We start from the raw sequence: 5312 nt of genomic DNA on the forward strand, positions 1-5312 counted from the left end.
CTAAAGATAATATATAAGTAATATACTTATAATATATTTAAAATAAAATCAAAATTAGCCAATGGAGTCTAAACAAGAGTTGTAGAGCATAATCTCACCTTCGCGTCGATATAAAGAACGTCAAAAACAGAGTTCGTATGCGAAAGTTATGAATTTCTGAAGTTTGGGGTGCGAACCCCAAAGCTGTGTCAGAGACCACGACGTGGCAAGCAGTGCCACGACGTGGCAAGTCTCCTGACACCTCCGGGAGTCCCCCAGATGCAACTTGGGATGATGCATGCAGTGACGGTCAAGCCCACGACGTGACAAAAGGTTCCACGACGTGGCAAGGACCAGTTTTGCCCTATAAATAGATTTGAAGGGCCAACCGAGTTTGGTTGCTTATTCTCTCATCTATCTCCCATATTACATCGATTTACGTGCAAAGAAGTACCCCCGAAGCCTTGGTATCAACCCCGAGACCCGAAGCAAGTCCCGCAGCCCGAAGATCCCGAGAAGAAAAGAGTTTCCGAGCCGAAGCTCTGCCCTCGAGAAACCCGGTGTGTGAAGTGATCCCGGTTTCACCAAAGAATACTAATTCTACAAGTCGTAGTGCTGTCCGATCATCTTCTGATCAATTGAGTGTATAGTCACTTTCATCTTACACATAGATATGAAGTATTTTATAAAATACGTGCTATGTGTATATATATTGTTGTTTATACGTGTGAGTATGTGATCACTTTCTTCTAACATATATATATATATATATATATATATATATATATATATATATATATATTAAGTATTTGCTATGAAATACGTGCTATGTGTTTATATATTGTTGTTTATTTGAGACGAGTGTGGAATCGATGTTTTATATAGGTATTAAATGAGTTAATATGTATATGTATTTTATATCTACAAATATGTTGCGTAGAACATGGGTAGATGAATTAGATGATGTGTGATGATAATTAGGTGATGAGAAATAGGTGATAATAATTTGGTGATGAGAAATAGGTGATGATAATTAGGTGATGAGAAATAGGTGATGATAGAAAAGTGATGATAGATAGGTGATGATAAATAGGTGATGTGAGATGAGAGGAGATACCATAACCTTGACCGGCGATGTGGCAATTTGGCGATGTAGTCATGTACCAGAGTATAGATGGCAACCACGGACTATTCTAGATGACCCCATGGAAACACCAGCAGGCTCATAACCTGTAGGTGATGAATTACGAGTCCAGGTGATGTTGTGGCTACGTATTCATGCGATGATACTCTAACCCTTACTATGAATTATGATTCCAGGCGATGTTGTGGCTACGTATTCATGCGATGATAGACTAATCCTTATTATGAGTTACCAGTCCAGGTGATGTTGTGGCTGCGTATTCATGCGATGATAGTCTAACCCTTATTATAGGTGATGTTGTGGCTGCATAATCATGCGATGATACCCTAATCCTTACTAGACATATATTGAGGGAGTGATCCCCGAATTAATATTGTCTATGCAATGTAGGCGATGATCCTTAGGAAAAGTTCTTAGGAACAAGCATATAAGGATATAAGATGTCAGGAGATGAGCGGTAAATATGATATAGGAGATGACCCTTAGGATAATATCTTTAGGGAAGATTAAAAGAAGATAATGGGGATGGGTAATTGGGTTGATAGTTTGATAATTAAATATAATAATTATATTATTGTGGGTTGAAAACCCTATATGCTCACCAGGCTTCCAAGCTCGACCCACTCAGTTTAATTCTAACACAGGTATCGATACGAAGCTGCTTTGCACTGAGACATTAAAGGAGATGTAAATCACTAGAGTAAATGAATGTATGTTCTGTTTATTCTTATGTGTCTGTATCGGAACATGACATCCCGATGTTTTATTATTTAATGAAAATACATTCTCTTTGAGAAATTTTTTGATAAGTTTTTATCATATCTTGTTTTGGGAACATATTCCGCAACCGTTTTCTTTAAACGATTACTCTGATTTATAAAACAAAACATAAACAAATCGGTTTTTTCTGGCCGAGAAATTGGGGATGTCACACCACCATACCTTGTCACTTCCTTGTCCTTTTTGCCTCACTCACAAGTCATTCCCACATTTTTAGAGATGGACACTCATCCTATCTCCTTATTTTCTTTCACTTGCTCTCATTTCACCAAAAACCCAACACAACTTTTCTCTCAAACTTTTTCTCTCTATTTCAAGACTCCAAGGCTGATCTTCAAGCTTTATTCTTCTCTTGGTAAGTATAATTCATCCTCCTTGTAATTATTGCACTTCATTCTACTCAAATCATTGATTGCTTACACAAACTCCATCACTTTAATGTTAGATTCTCGAAAATCTTCAAGGCATCTTCAAGTGTTATTGAGTTGATCACTTCCATTTTTCAACAATCGTCTACTGAAATCACCTAAGTTGAGTTCATACCCCTACATTTTCATATTTTCCTATGTTTTAAGGGGGAGAATACAAGTTAAATCATCAAGAACACAACTAAATATTTCTAACAGCTTACATCAGAAAATTGGACTCCATTCACGGACTATTTTAGTCAACTAAAACATTTTTGTTTTCAAAACTGTACATAGTTCAAGTATTTCAAGTTCCTAGCTTTAAAATGACTACTTGCAAATATCCATACGATTTTTCTACAATTTATGGTGATTTTTGCAAAGCGGCCTATCATTTCAAGGACCAAACCGGACCAGTCTGTGTTTATGGACGTTTTCACCTAAGTTGGAGGTCACTAAAAATAATGGAAAATTTTATGAACAAACTAGACTCATTAACCAAACTCCCAGAATTTACGGATTCTGATTTGGATCTTGTATGAAGTTTTTATAAATTTTCTAATAACAGTGATCGAAGTTGTTCCCAACAGAAAAATGCTAACATATTATTATCACCTTGTATCATGTTGAGCAAGGTGTATATCCTTATATGAATGTATGTTATTACAAAAGAATGATATTTTATCTTGGTATATGAACATGCTTCAGTTAATAAATGGATTTTGATATAGATATACATATGAAATATAAAGGATAACACGATTGCTATAATCAAAGTACATCCATTTTACTCAAACAATTGAACGAACTACGTTGAATATATATTACGTACGTTACCATTAATACCCTTGTTTTTGATAAACTATAATAGGTATGGTTTATGATACACTACATAACACACTCGTACAAAGATTGTACATTTATACAATAAGGGATTTTCATTACATTACACGTAAATTTGTTAAAGACTTTTGTGAGACATTCGCTTCACACTTACCATTAAGTAATATATTGTAACCAGAGTCTATTGGGGGAGAGCGTGATAGTTGTATATAGATCTATATTGGGTTTGACAAACCCACACCTTAACTGTATGCAACAGTTAGATCGGCAGGTCTGGGGTGACAAATGTCATAAACAATTCTGACGCCTGAAGAACGTCGTTTCAGGCCAACTAGGTCATAGCGTGGTTATAATGAACTTACAGAAAGTATTAACAAACATAATAATTTACGGGAATTTCATTTAATTCAAACGTGTTTATGTCGATTTAAACACATATCATTTTCTATTAGTAAAAGAGGTTACTTATACATTTTGGCTTTCGGTTATAAGACTACGTTACACAAATTTTAAGGAAAATATCGGATTTTTCTTAAACGAACACAACATTTACAAGAGAAAGAATTTTATCAAGTTTGAAAACAAAAGCTTATGAACTCACCAACCTTTGTGTTGACACTTTTTTAAACAACTTATATTCTCAAGAAATCACTAAACAGGTATCAAAGTGCATTTTGAGGATGGGACGTTAAGGCGTCAACATTTCATGTTTTGTTAACATATTGTAATTAATTTGGAAACATGTAACTCATACAATGATGTAACTATTTAAATTATATATATGTTGGTTGTGTTTGCTTAAATTACTATTGCAATTGTGGTTATGATACTATACATGAAGTCCTCCACCCTTGGACGTTTCCGCCATCCTTGGTTTGGGGGTGTGACAGATTGGTATCAGAGCATGATTTATAGTGAATTAAGTATATCAAACAACATAAGATATACAAACTATAAACACATTTGGGACTAAAAGTATCTGGTTTTAAACATTTCTCAATTGAATATACTTTTAGAAAATAAATATTTTTCTTGTTAAAGTGTACATAACGTACATTACATGTTCGAATAGTGCCATAATTAAGGAGAACATAAAGTGAAAGAGGAGGAGTTGAACACTACGAGTATGCCTTAGCATGTGTAATCAGTTATGGGAAGGATATAGCCTGATCAACTATATATCCGTCCAAGAAGTGACTTACGCATACTGGGGGATAGTCGTAATGGGCGACAAATCTAATAACCTAACTTCACCCTACAAAGAATGCTCTAAGAACCAAATATAAACATTTAAAATACTATAGGAGTATTTGTATATTGCTATAGCGCAATGTTATTATTATTATCCGTTATGTGCTTCTTACCCCCCATTTCTCGTGCAGACAACATAGCAGGATTTCACCTACCTGAAGACCCGTACTTTCCCAATCAGGGAAATGTTGGATGGATCGAGGAAGATCCCGAGCAAAAAATCGAAGAGGATCCCGAAAAGGATCCTGAGGACGATCCCGAGGACGATCCCGGGAAGGAACCCGAAGAGGAATCCGAGGAAGAACAAGAAGAAGAGGAGCAAGATGAAGACGAAGAAGAAGAACAGGAAGACGATGATATAGTCATGGTTGAGAATGAAATTGAAGAAGAACCGGAAGTATTCAACCCTCCTTACATCGCGAGGGTGCCCGCACACCGCTTTGGATACAACGGGCCTGAGCCCTGATGGGTAACAACGATCGAAAGGTGGAGTCGACAACAACGCCAGCGGTCACCATATGGCGACCAACGAGGTTATTACGACCTCATCCACGGTGGAACTGTTGATAGAGCTCTCCCTGTCATGACCCAGCGGATAGCGAGTAGGATGATCGTGGTAGGACGACGACCGATCAGGTCAGGGAGCTGAGTGCCATCGTAGAGTCTACCACTGCTCGCACTAGAGACCTGGAAGGAGACTCCCACTACAGAGACCAACTCATTCAAGACCTTCTCGCTACTCGAGCAGAAGCAAGGGAGTATCGGGAAAGATACATGGCACTCGAAGAGAGAATGGTCACAGCCGAATGGAGATTGGCAGAACTACAGGGCGCATCGACATCATCCCAGGCTCCATCAGGGAAAGATTGTCGTGATTAGAACTCATTACTATTCTCACATATTTGTAG

This window comes from Lactuca saligna, chromosome 3 (assembly GCF_052625555.1).
Source record: "Lactuca saligna cultivar CGN05327 chromosome 3, ASM5262555v1, whole genome shotgun sequence".
In the NCBI taxonomy this organism is placed as follows: domain Eukaryota; kingdom Viridiplantae; phylum Streptophyta; class Magnoliopsida; order Asterales; family Asteraceae; genus Lactuca; species Lactuca saligna.